Source organism: Mycteria americana, chromosome 6, assembly GCF_035582795.1.
Source record: "Mycteria americana isolate JAX WOST 10 ecotype Jacksonville Zoo and Gardens chromosome 6, USCA_MyAme_1.0, whole genome shotgun sequence".
NCBI lineage: Eukaryota > Metazoa > Chordata > Aves > Ciconiiformes > Ciconiidae > Mycteria > Mycteria americana.
This window is the reverse complement of record NC_134370.1, coordinates 43,510,109-43,525,830: the sequence shown is the minus strand read 5'-3', so window position 1 is coordinate 43,525,830 and position 15,722 is coordinate 43,510,109.

Below are 15,722 nucleotides of genomic sequence, written 5' to 3'. Positions count from 1 at the left end.
AGCTTTCCGTACTGGCAGCTTTCCTGTGGGCGCAATCGCTGGACGTTTCGAATTTGGCAGCCGGGCTCTGCTAGAGAGAAATACAGACTGTTGCCCCTTTACGAACGAAAGCTTTTGCAGAACACGAATGTCTGTCTACCAGCGAATGCAGTTCCAAGGGACAGTGAAAACCAGCTACAGCTTTCCGTGCTGGCAGCTTTCCTGTGGGCGCAATCGCTGGACGTTTCGAATTTGGCAGCCGGGCTCTGCGAGAGAGAAATACACAGTGTTGCCCCTTTACGAACGAAAGCTGTTGCAGAACGCGAATGTCTGTCTACCAGCGAATGCAGTTCCAAGGGACAGTGAAAACCAGCTACAGCTTTCCGTGCTGGCAGCTTTCCTGTGGGCGCAATCGCTGGACGTTTCGAATTTGGCAGCCGGGCTCTGCCAGAGAGAAATACAGAGTGTTGCCCCTTTACGAACGAAAGCTTTTGCAGAACACGAATGTCTGTCTACCAGCGAATGCAGTTCCAAGGGACAGTGAAAACCAGCTACAGCTTTCCGTGCTGGCAGCTTTCCTGTGGGCGTAATCGCTGGACGTTTCGAATTTGGCAGCCGGGCTCTGCGAGTGAAAAATACACAGTGTTGCCCCTTTACGAAGGAAAGCTTTTGCAGAACACGAATGTCTGTCTACCAGCGAATGCAGTTCCAAGGGACAGTGAAAACCAGCTACAGCTTTCCGTGCTGGCAGCTTTCCTGTGGGCGCAATCGCTGGACGTTTCGAATTTTGCAACCGGGCTCTGCGAGAGAGAAATACACAGTGTTGCCCCATTACCAAGCAAAGGTTTTGCAGAACGCGAATGTCTGTCTACCAGCGAATGCAGTTCCAAGGGACAGTGAAAACCAGCTACAGCTTTCCGTGCTGGCAGCTTTCCTGTGGGCGCAATCGCTCGACGTTTCGAATTTTGCAACCGGGCCCTGCGAGAGAGAAATACACAGTGTTGCCCCTTTACGAACGAAAGCTTTTGCAGAACGCGAATGTCTGTCTACCAGCGAATGCAGTTCCAAGGGACAGTGAAAACCAGCTACAGCTTTCCGTGATGGCAGCTTTCCTGTGGGCGCAATCGCTGGACGTTTCGAATTTGGCAGCCGGGCTCTGCCAGAGAGAAATACAGAGTGTTGCCCCTTTAAGAACGAAAGCTTTTGCAGAACGCGAATGTCTGTCTACCAGCGAATGCAGTTCCAAGGGACAGTGAAAACCAGCTACAGCTTTCCGTGCTGGCAGCTTTCCTGTGGGCGCAATCGCTGGACGTTTCGAATTTGGCAGCCGGGCTCTGCGAGAGAAAAATACAGAGTGTTGCACCTTTACGAACGAAAGCTGTTGCAGAACGCGAATGTCTGTCTACCAGCGAATGCAGTTCCAAGGGACAGTGAAAACCAGCTACAGCTTTCCGTGCTGGCAGCTTTCCTGTGGGCGCAATCGCTGGACGTTTCGAATTTGGCAGCCGGGGTCTCCGAGAGAGATATACACAGTGTTGCCCCATTACGAACGAAAGCTTTTGCGGAACGCGAATGTCTGTCTACCAGCGAATGCAGTTCCAAGGGACAGTGAAAACCAGCTACAGCTTTCTGTGCTGGCAGCTTTCCTGTGGGCGCAATCGCTGGACGTTTCGAATTTGGCAGCCGGGCTCTCCGAGAGAGATATACACAGTGTTGCCCCATTACCAAGCAAAGGTTTTGCAGAACGCGAATGTCTGTCTACCAGCGAATGCAGTTCCAAGGGACAGTGAAAACCAGCTACAGCTTTCCGTGCTGGCAGCTTTCCTGTGGGCGCAATCGCTGGACGTTTCGAATTTTGCAACCGGGCTCTCCGAGAGAGATATACACAGTGTTGCCCCATTACCAACCAAAGCTTTTGCAGAACGCGAATGTCTGTCTACCAGCGAATGCAGTTCCAAGGGACAGTGAAAACCAGCTACAGCTTTCTGTGCTGGCAGCTTTCCTGTGGGCACAATCGCTGGACGTTTCGAATTTGGCAGCCGGGCTCTGCGAGAGAGAAATACACAGTGTTGCCCCATTACGAACGAAAGCTTTTGCAGAACGCGAATGTCTGTCTACCAGCGAATGCAGTTCCAAGGGACAGTGAAAACCAGCTACAGCTTTCCGTGCTGGCAGCTTTCCTGTGGGCGCAATCGCTGGACGTTTCGAATTTGGCAGCCGGGCTCTGCGAGAGAGAAATACAAATTGTTGCCCCTTTTCAAACGAAAGCTTTTGCAGAACGCGAATGTCTGTCTACCAGCGAATGCAGTTCCAAGGGACAGTGAAAACCAGCTACAGCTTTCCGTGCTGGCAGCTTTCCTGTGGGCGCAATCGCTGGACGTTTCGAATTTGGCAGCCGGGTTCTGCCAGAGAGAAATACACAGTGTTGCCCCATTACGAACGAAAGCTTTTGCAGAACGCGAATGTCTGTCTACCAGCGAATGCAGTTCCAAGGGACAGTGAAAACCAGCTACAGCTTTCCGTGCTGGCAGCTTTCCTGTGGGCGCAATCGCTGGACGTTTCGAATTTGGCAGCCGGGCTCTGCCAGAGAGAAATACAGAGTGTTGCCCCTTTACGAACGAAAGCTTTTGCAGAACACGAATGTCTGTCTACCAGCGAATGCAGTTCCAAGGGACAGTGAAAACCAGCTACAGCTTTCCGTGCTGGCAGCTTTCCTGTGGGCGTAATCGCTGGACGTTTCGAATTTGGCAGCCGGGCTCTGCGAGAGAAAAATACACAGTGTTGCCCCTTTACGAAGGAAAGCTTTTGCAGAACACGAATGTCTGTCTACCAGCGAATGCAGTTCCAAGGGACAGTGAAAACCAGCTACAGCTTTCTGTGCTGGCAGCTTTCCTGTGGGCACAATCGCTGGACGTTTCGAATTTGGCAGCCGGGCTCTCCGAGAGAGATATACACAGTGTTGCACCTTTACGAACGAAAGCTGTTGCAGAACGCGAATGTCTGTCTACCAGCGAATGCAGTTCCAAGGGACAGTGAAAACCAGCTACAGCTTTCCGTGCTGGCAGCTTTCCTGTGGGCGCAATCGCTGGACGTTTCGAATTTGGCAGCCGGGCTCTCCGAGAGAGATATACACAGTGTTGCCCCATTACCAAGCAAAGGTTTTGCAGAACGCGAATGTCTGTCTACCAGCGAATGCAGTTCCAAGGGACAGTGAAAACCAGCTACAGCTTTCTGTGCTGGCAGCTTTCCTGTGGGCGCAATCGCTGGACGTTTCGAATTTGGCAGCCGGGCTCTCCGAGAGAGATATACACAGTGTTGCCCCATTACCAAGCAAAGGTTTTGCAGAACGCGAATGTCTGTCTACCAGCGAATGCAGTTCCAAGGGACAGTGAAAACCAGCTACAGCTTTCTGTGCTGGCAGCTTTCCTGTGGGCACAATCGCTTGACGTTTCGAATTTGGCAGCCGGGCTGTCCGAGAGAGATATACACAGTGTTGCCCCATTACCAAGCAAAGGTTTTGCAGAACGCGAATGTCTGTCTACCAGCGAATGCAGTTCCAAGGGACAGTGAAAACCAGCTACAGCTTTCCGTGCTGGCAGCTTTCCTGTGGGCGCAATCGCTGGACGTTTCGAATTTGGCAGCCGGGCTCTCCGAGAGAGATATACACAGTGTTGCCCCTTTACGAACGAAAGCTTTTGCAGAACGCGAATGTCTGTCTACCAGCGAATGCAGTTCCAAGGGACAGTGAAAACCAGCTACAGCTTTCCGTGCTGGCAGCTTTCCTGTGGGCGCAATCGCTGGACGTGTCGAATTTGGCAGCCGGGCTCTCCGAGAGAGATATACACAGTGTTGCCCCATTACCAAGCAAAGGTTTTGCAGAACGCGAATGTCTGTCTACCAGCGAATGCAGTTCCAAGGGACAGTGAAAACCAGCTACAGCTTTCCGTGCTGGCAGCTTTCCTGTGGGCGCAATCGCTGGACGTTTCGAATTTGGCAGCCGGGCTCTCCGAGAGAGATATACACAGTGTTGCCCCATTACCAAGCAAAGGTTTTGCAGAACGCGAATGTCTGTCTACCAGCGAATGCAGTTCCAAGGGACAGTGAAAACCAGCTACAGCTTTCTGTGCTGGCAGCTTTCCTGTGGGCACAATCGCTTGACGTTTCGAATTTGGCAGCCGGGCTCTCCGAGAGAGATATACACAGTGTTGCCCCATTACCAACCAAAGCTTTTGCAGAACGCGAATGTCTGTCTACCAGCGAATGCAGTTCCAAGGGACAGTGAAAACCAGCTACAGCTTTCCGTGCTGGCAGCTTTCCTGTGGGCGCAATCGCTGGACGTTTCGAATTTGGCAGCCGGGGTCTCCGAGAGAGATATACACAGTGTTGCCCCATTACGAACGAAAGCTTTTGCGGAACGCGAATGTCTGTCTACCAGCGAATGCAGTTCCAAGGGACAGTGAAAACCAGCTACAGCTTTCTGTGCTGGCAGCTTTCCTGTGGGCGCAATCGCTGGACGTTTCGAATTTGGCAGCCGGGCTCTCCGAGAGAGATATACACAGTGTTGCCCCATTACCAAGCAAAGGTTTTGCAGAACGCGAATGTCTGTCTACCAGCGAATGCAGTTCCAAGGGACAGTGAAAACCAGCTACAGCTTTCCGTGCTGGCAGCTTTCCTGTGGGCGCAATCGCTGGACGTTTCGAATTTTGCAACCGGGCTCTCCGAGAGAGATATACACAGTGTTGCCCCATTACCAACCAAAGCTTTTGCAGAACGCGAATGTCTGTCTACAAGCGAATGCAGTTCCAAGGGACAGTGAAAACCAGCTACAGCTTTCTGTGCTGGCAGCTTTCCTGTGGGCGCAATCGCTGGACGTTTCGAATTTGGCAGCCGGGCTCTGCGAGAGAGAAATACACAGTGTTGCCCCATTACGAACGAAAGCTTTTGCAGAACGCGAATGTCTGTCTACCAGCGAATGCAGTTCCAAGGGACAGTGAAAACCAGCTACAGCTTTCCGTGCTGGCAGCTTTCCTGTGGGCGCAATCGCTGGACGTTTCGAATTTGGCAGCCGGGCTCTCCGAGAGAGATATACACAGTGTTGCCCCTTTACGAACGAAAGCTTTTGCAGAACGCGAATGTCTGTCTACCAGCGAATGCAGTTCCAAGGGACAGTGAAAACCAGCTACAGCTTTCCGTGCTGGCAGCTTTCCTGTGGGCGCAATCGCTGGACGTGTCGAATTTGGCAGCCGGGCTCTCCGAGAGAGATATACACAGTGTTGCCCCATTACCAAGCAAAGGTTTTGCAGAACGCGAATGTCTGTCTACCAGCGAATGCAGTTCCAAGGGACAGTGAAAACCAGCTACAGCTTTCCGTGCTGGCAGCTTTCCTGTGGGCGCAATCGCTGGACGTTTCGAATTTGGCAGCCGGGCTCTCCGAGAGAGATATACACAGTGTTGCCCCATTACCAAGCAAAGGTTTTGCAGAACGCGAATGTCTGTCTACCAGCGAATGCAGTTCCAAGGGACAGTGAAAACCAGCTACAGCTTTCTGTGCTGGCAGCTTTCCTGTGGGCACAATCGCTTGACGTTTCGAATTTGGCAGCCGGGCTCTCCGAGAGAGATATACACAGTGTTGCCCCATTACCAACCAAAGCTTTTGCAGAACGCGAATGTCTGTCTACCAGCGAATGCAGTTCCAAGGGACAGTGAAAACCAGCTACAGCTTTCCGTGCTGGCAGCTTTCCTGTGGGCGCAATCGCTGGACGTTTCGAATTTGGCAGCCGGGGTCTCCGAGAGAGATATACACAGTGTTGCCCCATTACGAACGAAAGCTTTTGCGGAACGCGAATGTCTGTCTACCAGCGAATGCAGTTCCAAGGGACAGTGAAAACCAGCTACAGCTTTCTGTGCTGGCAGCTTTCCTGTGGGCGCAATCGCTGGACGTTTCGAATTTGGCAGCCGGGCTCTCCGAGAGAGATATACACAGTGTTGCCCCATTACCAAGCAAAGGTTTTGCAGAACGCGAATGTCTGTCTACCAGCGAATGCAGTTCCAAGGGACAGTGAAAACCAGCTACAGCTTTCCGTGCTGGCAGCTTTCCTGTGGGCGCAATCGCTGGACGTTTCGAATTTTGCAACCGGGCTCTCCGAGAGAGATATACACAGTGTTGCCCCATTACCAACCAAAGCTTTTGCAGAACGCGAATGTCTGTCTACAAGCGAATGCAGTTCCAAGGGACAGTGAAAACCAGCTACAGCTTTCTGTGCTGGCAGCTTTCCTGTGGGCACAATCGCTGGACGTTTCGAATTTGGCAGCCGGGCTCTGCGAGAGAGAAATACACAGTGTTGCCCCATTACGAACGAAAGCTTTTGCAGAACGCGAATGTCTGTCTACCAGCGAATGCAGTTCCAAGGGACAGTGAAAACCAGCTACAGCTTTCCGTGCTGGCAGCTTTCCTGTGGGCGCAATCGCTGGACGTTTCGAATTTGGCAGCCGGGCTCTGCGAGAGAGAAATACAAATTGTTGCCCCTTTTCAAACGAAAGCTTTTGCAGAACGCGAATGTCTGTCTACCAGCGAATGCAGTTCCAAGGGACAGTGAAAACCAGCTACAGCTTTCCGTGCTGGCAGCTTTCCTGTGGGCGCAATCGCTGGACGTTTCGAATTTGGCAGCCGGGTTCTGCCAGAGAGAAATACACATTGTTGCCCCATTACGAACGAAAGCTTTTGCAGAACGCGAATGTCTGTCTACCAGCGAATGCAGTTCCAAGGGACAGTGAAAACCAGCTACAGCTTTCCGTGCTGGCAGCTTTCCTGTGGGCGCAATCGCTGGACGTTTCGAATTTGGCAGCCGGGCTCTGCCAGAGAGAAATACAGAGTGTTGCCCCTTTACGAACGAAAGCTTTTGCAGAACACGAATGTCTGTCTACCAGCGAATGCAGTTCCAAGGGACAGTGAAAACCAGCTACAGCTTTCCGTGCTGGCAGCTTTCCTGTGGGCGTAATCGCTGGACGTTTCGAATTTGGCAGCCGGGCTCTGCGAGAGAAAAATACACAGTGTTGCCCCTTTACGAAGGAAAGCTTTTGCAGAACACGAATGTCTGTCTACCAGCGAATGCAGTTCCAAGGGACAGTGAAAACCAGCTACAGCTTTCTGTGCTGGCAGCTTTCCTGTGGGCACAATCGCTGGACGTTTCGAATTTGGCAGCCGGGCTCTCCGAGAGAGATATACACAGTGTTGCACCTTTACGAACGAAAGCTGTTGCAGAACGCGAATATCTGTCTACCAGCGAATGCAGTTCCAAGGGACAGTGAAAACCAGCTACAGCTTTCCGTGCTGGCAGCTTTCCTGTGGGCGCAATCGCTGGACGTTTCGAATTTGGCAGCCGGGCTCTCCGAGAGAGATATACACAGTGTTGCCCCATTACCAAGCAAAGGTTTTGCAGAACGCGAATGTCTGTCTACCAGCGAATGCAGTTCCAAGGGACAGTGAAAACCAGCTACAGCTTTCTGTGCTGGCAGCTTTCCTGTGGGCGCAATCGCTGGACGTTTCGAATTTGGCAGCCGGGCTCTCCGAGAGAGATATACACAGTGTTGCCCCATTACCAAGCAAAGGTTTTGCAGAACGCGAATGTCTGTCTACCAGCGAATGCAGTTCCAAGGGACAGTGAAAACCAGCTACAGCTTTCTGTGCTGGCAGCTTTCCTGTGGGCACAATCGCTTGACGTTTCGAATTTGGCAGCCGGGCTCTCCGAGAGAGATATACACAGTGTTGCCCCATTACCAAGCAAAGGTTTTGCAGAACGCGAATGTCTGTCTACCAGCGAATGCAGTTCCAAGGGACAGTGAAAACCAGCTACAGCTTTCCGTGCTGGCAGCTTTCCTGTGGGCGCAATCGCTGGACGTTTCGAATTTGGCAGCCGGGCTCTCCGAGAGAGATATACACAGTGTTGCCCCTTTACGAACGAAAGCTTTTGCAGAACGCGAATGTCTGTCTACCAGCGAATGCAGTTCCAAGGGACAGTGAAAACCAGCTACAGCTTTCCGTGCTGGCAGCTTTCCTGTGGGCGCAATCGCTGGACGTGTCGAATTTGGCAGCCGGGCTCTCCGAGAGAGATATACACAGTGTTGCCCCATTACCAACCAAAGCTTTTGCAGAACGCGAATGTCTGTCTACCAGCGAATGCAGTTCCAAGGGACAGTGAAAACCAGCTACAGCTTTCCGTGCTGGCAGCTTTCCTGTGGGCGCAATCGCTGGACGTTTCGAATTTGGCAGCCGGGCTCTCCGAGAGAGATATACACAGTGTTGCCCCATTACCAAGCAAAGGTTTTGCAGAACGCGAATGTCTGTCTACCAGCGAATGCAGTTCCAAGGGACAGTGAAAACCAGCTACAGCTTTCTGTGCTGGCAGCTTTCCTGTGGGCACAACCGCTTGACGTTTCGAATTTGGCAGCCGGGCTCTCCGAGAGAGATATACACAGTGTTGCCCCATTACCAACCAAAGCTTTTGCAGAACGCGAATGTCTGTCTACCAGCGAATGCAGTTCCAAGGGACAGTGAAAACCAGCTACAGCTTTCCGTGCTGGCAGCTTTCCTGTGGGCGCAATCGCTGGACGTTTCGAATTTGGCAGCTGGGCTCTGCTAGAGAGAAATACAGACTGTTGCCCCTTTACGAACGAAAGCTTTTGCAGAACACGAATGTCTGTCTACCAGCGAATGCAGTTCCAAGGGACAGTGAAAACCAGCTACAGCTTTCCGTGCTGGCAGCTTTCCTGTGGGCGCAATCGCTGGACGTTTCGAATTTGGCAGCCGGGTTCTGCCAGAGAGAAATACACAGTGTTGCCCCATTACGAACGAAAGCTTTTGCAGAACGCGAATGTCTGTCTACCAGCGAATGCAGTTCCAAGGGACAGTGAAAACCAGCTACAGCTTTCCGTGCTGGCAGCTTTCCTGTGGGCGCAATCGCTCGACGTTTCGAATTTTGCAACCGGGCCCTGCGAGAGAGAAATACACAGTGTTGCCCCTTTACGAACGAAAGCTTTTGCAGAACGCGAATGTCTGTCTACCAGCGAATGCAGATCCAAGGGACAGTGAAAACCAGCTACAGCTTTCCGTGCTGGCAGCTTTCCTGTGGGCGCAATCGCTGGACGTTTCGAATTTGGCAGCCGGGCTCTGCGAGAGAAAAATACAGAGTGTTGCACCTTTACGAACGAAAGCTGTTGCAGAACGCGAATGTCTGTCTACCAGCGAATGCAGTTCCAAGGGACAGTGAAAACCAGCTACAGCTTTCCGTGCTGGCAGCTTTCCTGTGGGCGCAATCGCTGGACGTTTCGAATTTGGCAGCCGGGGTCTCCGAGAGAGATATACACAGTGTTGCCCCATTACGAACGAAAGCTTTTGCGGAACGCGAATGTCTGTCTACCAGCGAATGCAGTTCCAAGGGACAGTGAAAACCAGCTACAGCTTTCCATGCTGGCAGCTTTCCTGTGGGCGCAATCGCTGGACGTTTCGAATTTTGCAACCGGGCTCTCCGAGAGAGATATACAAAGTGTTGCCCCATTACCAACCAAAGCTTTTGCAGAACGCGAATGTCTGTCTACCAGCGAATGCAGTTCCAAGGGACAGTGAAAACCAGCTACAGCTTTCTGTGCTGGCAGCTTTCCTGTGGGCACAATCGCTGGACGTTTCGAATTTGGCAGCCGGGCTCTGCGAGAGAGAAATACACAGTGTTGCCCCATTACGAACGAAAGCTTTTGCAGAACGCGAATGTCTGTCTACCAGCGAATGCAGTTCCAAGGGACAGTGAAAACCAGCTACAGCTTTCCGTGCTGGCAGCTTTCCTGTGGGCGCAATCGCTGGACGTTTCGAATTTGGCAGCCGGGCTCTGCGAGAGAGAAATACAAATTGTTGCCCCTTTTCAAACGAAAGCTTTTGCAGAACGCGAATGTCTGTCTACCAGCGAATGCAGTTCCAAGGGACAGTGAAAACCAGCTACAGCTTTCCGTGCTGGCAGCTTTCCTGTGGGCGCAATCGCTGGACGTTTCGAATTTGGCAGCCGGGTTCTGCCAGAGAGAAATACACAGTGTTGCCCCATTACGAACGAAAGCTTTTGCAGAACGCGAATGTCTGTCTACCAGCGAATGCAGTTCCAAGGGACAGTGAAAACCAGCTACAGCTTTCCGTGCTGGCAGCTTTCCTGTGGGCGCAATCGCTGGACGTTTCGAATTTGGCAGCCGGGCTCTGCCAGAGAGAAATACAGAGTGTTGCCCCTTTACGAACGAAAGCTTTTGCAGAACACGAATGTCTGTCTACCAGCGAATGCAGTTCCAAGGGACAGTGAAAACCAGCTACAGCTTTCCGTGCTGGCAGCTTTCCTGTGGGCGTAATCGCTGGACGTTTCGAATTTGGCAGCCGGGCTCTGCGAGAGAAAAATACACAGTGTTGCCCCTTTACGAAGGAAAGCTTTTGCAGAACACGAATGTCTGTCTACCAGCGAATGCAGTTCCAAGGGACAGTGAAAACCAGCTACAGCTTTCTGTGCTGGCAGCTTTCCTGTGGGCACAATCGCTGGACGTTTCGAATTTGGCAGCCGGGCTCTCCGAGAGAGATATACACAGTGTTGCCCCATTACCAACCAAAGCTTTTGCAGAACGCGAATGTCTGTCTACCAGCGAATGCAGTTCCAAGGGACAGTGAAAACCAGCTACAGCTTTCCGTGCTGGCAGCTTTCCTGTGGGCGCAATCGCTGGACGTTTCGAATTTGGCAGCCGGGCTCTCCGAGAGAGATATACACAGTGTTGCCCCATTACCAAGCAAAGGTTTTGCAGAACGCGAATGTCTGTCTACCAGCGAATGCAGTTCCAAGGGACAGTGAAAACCAGCTACAGCTTTCTGTGCTGGCAGCTTTCCTGTGGGCGCAATCGCTGGACGTTTCGAATTTGGCAGCCGGGCTCTCCGAGAGAGATATACACAGTGTTGCCCCATTACCAAGCAAAGGTTTTGCAGAACGCGAATGTCTGTCTACCAGCGAATGCAGTTCCAAGGGACAGTGAAAACCAGCTACAGCTTTCTGTGCTGGCAGCTTTCCTGTGGGCACAATCGCTTGACGTTTCGAATTTGGCAGCCGGGCTCTCCGAGAGAGATATACACAGTGTTGCCCCATTACCAAGCAAAGGTTTTGCAGAACGCGAATGTCTGTCTACCAGCGAATGCAGTTCCAAGGGACAGTGAAAACCAGCTACAGCTTTCCGTGCTGGCAGCTTTCCTGTGGGCGCAATCGCTGGACGTTTCGAATTTGGCAGCCGGGCTCTGCGAGAGAGAAATACACAGTGTTGCCCCTTTACGAACGAAAGCTTTTGCAGAACGCGAATGTCTGTCTACCAGCGAATGCAGTTCCAAGGGACAGTGAAAACCAGCTACAGCTTTCCGTGCTGGCAGCTTTCCTGTGGGCGCAATCGCTGGACGTGTCGAATTTGGCAGCCGGGCTCTCCGAGAGAGATATACACAGTGTTGCCCCATTACCAAGCAAAGGTTTTGCAGAACGCGAATGTCTGTCTACCAGCGAATGCAGTTCCAAGGGACAGTGAAAACCAGCTACAGCTTTCCGTGCTGGCAGCTTTCCTGTGGGCGCAATCGCTGGACGTTTCGAATTTGGCAGCCGGGCTCTCCGAGAGAGATATACACAGTGTTGCCCCATTACCAAGCAAAGGTTTTGCAGAACGCGAATGTCTGTCTACCAGCGAATGCAGTTCCAAGGGACAGTGAAAACCAGCTACAGCTTTCTGTGCTGGCAGCTTTCCTGTGGGCACAACCGCTTGACGTTTCGAATTTGGCAGCCGGGCTCTCCGAGAGAGATATACACAGTGTTGCCCCATTACCAACCAAAGCTTTTGCAGAACGCGAATGTCTGTCTACCAGCGAATGCAGTTCCAAGGGACAGTGAAAACCAGCTACAGCTTTCCGTGCTGGCAGCTTTCCTGTGGGCGCAATCGCTGGACGTTTCGAATTTGGCAGCCGGGCTCTGCGAGAGAGAAATACAGACTGTTGCCCCTTTACGAACGAAAGCTTTTGCAGAACACGAATGTCTGTCTACCAGCGAATGCAGTTCCAAGGGACAGTGAAAACCAGCTACAGCTTTCCGTGCTGGCAGCTTTCCTGTGGGCGCAATCGCTGGACGTTTCGAATTTGGCAGCCGGGTTCTGCCAGAGAGAAATACACAGTGTTGCCCCATTACGAACGAAAGCTTTTGCAGAACGCGAATGTCTGTCTACCAGCGAATGCAGTTCCAAGGGACAGTGAAAACCAGCTACAGCTTTCCGTGCTGGCAGCTTTCCTGTGGGCGCAATCGCTGGACGTTTCGAATTTGGCAGCCGGGCTCTGCGAGAGAGAAATACACAGTGTTGCCCCTTTACGAACGAAAGCTGTTGCAGAACGCGAATGTCTGTCTACCAGCGAATGCAGTTCCAAGGGACAGTGAAAACCAGCTACAGCTTTCCGTGCTGGCAGCTTTCCTGTGGGCGCAATCGCTGGACGTTTCGAATTTGGCAGCCGGGCTCTGCGAGAGAGAAATACAAAGTGTTGCCCCTTTTCAAACGAAAGCTTTTGCAGAACTCGAATGTCTGTCTACCAGCGAATGCAGTTCCAAGGGACAGTGAAAACCAGCTACAGCTTTCCGTGCTGGCAGCTTTCCTGTGGGCGCAATCGCTGGACGTTTCGAATTTGGCAGCCGGGCTCTGCCAGAGAGATATACACAGTGTTGCCCCATTACCAAGCAAAGCTTTTGCAGAACGCGAATGTCTGTCTACCAGCGAATGCAGTTCCAAGGGACAGTGAAAACCAGCTACAGCTTTCCGTGCTGGCAGCTTTCCTGTGGGCGCAATCGCTGGACGTTTCGAATTTGGCAGCCGGGTTCTGCCAGAGAGAAATACACAGTGTTGCCCCTTTACGAACGAAAGCTTTTGCAGAACGCGAATGTCTGTCTACCAGCGAATGCAGTTCCAAGGGACAGTGAAAACCAGCTACAGCTTTCCGTGCTGGCAGCTTTCCTGTGGGCGCAATCGCTGGACGTTTCGAATTTGGCAGCCGGGCTCTGCCAGAGAGAAATACAAAGTGTTGCCCCTTTACGAACGAAAGCTTTTGCAGAACGCGAATGTCTGTCTACCAGCGAATGCAGTTCCAAGGGACAGTGAAAACCAGCTACAGCTTTCCGTGCTGGCAGCTTTCCTGTGGGCGCAATCGCTGGACGTTTCGAATTTTGCAACCGGGCTCTGCGAGAGAGAAATACACAGTGTTGCCCCTTTACGAACGAAAGCTTTTGCAGAACGCGAATGTCTGTCTACCAGCGAATGCAGTTCCAAGGGACAGTGAAAACCAGCTACAGCTTTCCGTGCTGGCAGCTTTCCTGTGGGCGCAATCGCTGGACGTTTCGAATTTGGCAGCCGGGCTCTCCGAGAGAGATATACACAGTGTTGCCCCATTACCAAGCAAAGGTTTTGCAGAACGCGAATGTCTGTCTACCAGCGAATGCAGTTCCAAGGGACAGTGAAAACCAGCTACAGCTTTCCGTGCTGGCAGCTTTCCTGTGGGCGCAATCGCTGGACGTTTCGAATTTGGCAGCCGGGCTCTCCGAGAGAGATATACACAGTGTTGCCCCATTACCAAGCAAAGGTTTTGCAGAACGAGAATGTCTGTCTACCAGCGAATGCAGTTCCAAGGGACAGTGAAAACCAGCTACAGCTTTCCGTGCTGGCAGCTTTCCTGTGGGCGCAATCGCTGGACGTTTCGAATTTTGCAACCGGGCTCTCCGAGAGAGATATACACAGTGTTGCCCCATTACCAACCAAAGGTTTTGCAGAACGCGAATGTCTGTCTACCAGCGAATGCAGTTCCAAGGGACAGTGAAAACCAGCTACAGCTTTCTGTGCTGGCAGCTTTCCTGTGGGCACAATCGCTGGACGTTTCGAATTTGGCAGCCGGGCTCTGCGAGAGAGAAATACACAGTGTTGCCCCATTACGAACGAAAGCTTTTGCAGAACGCGAATGTCTGTCTACCAGCGAATGCAGTTCCAAGGGACAGTGAAAACCAGCTACAGCTTTCCGTGCTGGCAGCTTTCCTGTGGGCGCAATCGCTGGATGTTTCGAATTTGGCAGCCGGGCTCTGCGAGAGAGAAATACAAATTGTTGCCCCTTTTCAAACGAAAGCTTTTGCAGAACGCGAATGTCTGTCTACCAGCGAATGCAGTTCCAAGGGACAGTGAAAACCAGCTACAGCTTTCCGTGCTGGCAGCTTTCCTGTGGGCGCAATCGCTGGACGTTTCGAATTTGGCAGCCGGGTTCTGCCAGAGAGAAATACACAGTGTTGCCCCATTACGAACGAAAGCTTTTGCAGAACGCGAATGTCTGTCTACCAGCGAATGCAGTTCCAAGGGACAGTGAAAACCAGCTACAGCTTTCCGTGCTGGCAGCTTTCCTGTGGGCGCAATCGCTGGACGTTTCGAATTTGGCAGCCGGGCTCTGCCAGAGAGAAATACAGAGTGTTGCCCCTTTACGAACGAAAGCTTTTGCAGAACACGAATGTCTGTCTACCAGCGAATGCAGTTCCAAGGGACAGTGAAAACCAGCTACAGCTTTCCGTGCTGGCAGCTTTCCTGTGGGCGTAATCGCTGGACGTTTCGAATTTGTCAGCCGGGCTCTGCGAGAGAAAAATACACAGTGTTGCCCCTTTACGAAGGAAAGCTTTTGCAGAACACGAATGTCTGTCTACCAGCGAATGCAGTTCCAAGGGACAGTGAAAACCAGCTACAGCTTTCTGTGCTGGCAGCTTTCCTGTGGGCACAATCGCTGGACGTTTCGAATTTGGCAGCCGGGCTCTCCGAGAGAGATATACACAGTGTTGCACCTTTACGAACGAAAGCTGTTGCAGAACGCGAATGTCTGTCTACCAGCGAATGCAGTTCCAAGGGACAGTGAAAACCAGCTACAGCTTTCCGTGCTGGCAGCTTTCCTGTGGGCGCAATCGCTGGACGTTTCGAATTTGGCAGCCGGGCTCTCCGAGAGAGATATACACAGTGTTGCCCCATTACCAAGCAAAGGTTTTGCAGAACGCGAATGTCTGTCTACCAGCGAATGCAGTTCCAAGGGACAGTGAAAACCAGCTACAGCTTTCTGTGCTGGCAGCTTTCCTGTGGGCGCAATCGCTGGACGTTTCGAATTTGGCAGCCGGGCTCTCCGAGAGAGATATACACAGTGTTGCCCCATTACCAAGCAAAGGTTTTGCAGAACGCGAATGTCTGTCTACCAGCGAATGCAGTTCCAAGGGACAGTGAAAACCAGCTACAGCTTTCTGTGCTGGCAGCTTTCCTGTGGGCACAATCGCTTGACGTTTCGAATTTGGCAGCCGGGCTCTCCGAGAGAGATATACACAGTGTTGCCCCATTACCAAGCAAAGGTTTTGCAGAACGCGAATGTCTGTCTACCAGCGAATGCAGTTCCAAGGGACAGTGAAAACCAGCTACAGCTTTCCGTGCTGGCAGCTTTCCTGTGGGCGCAATCGCTGGACGTTTCGAATTTGGCAGCCGGTCTCTCCGAGAGAGATATACACAGTGTTGCCCCATTACCAAGCAAAGGTTTTGCAGAACGCGAATGTCTGTCTACCAGCGAATGCAGTTCCAAGGGACAGTGAAAACCAGCTACAGCTTTCTGTGCTGGCAGCTTTCCTGTGGGCACAATCGCTTGACGTTTCGAATTTGGC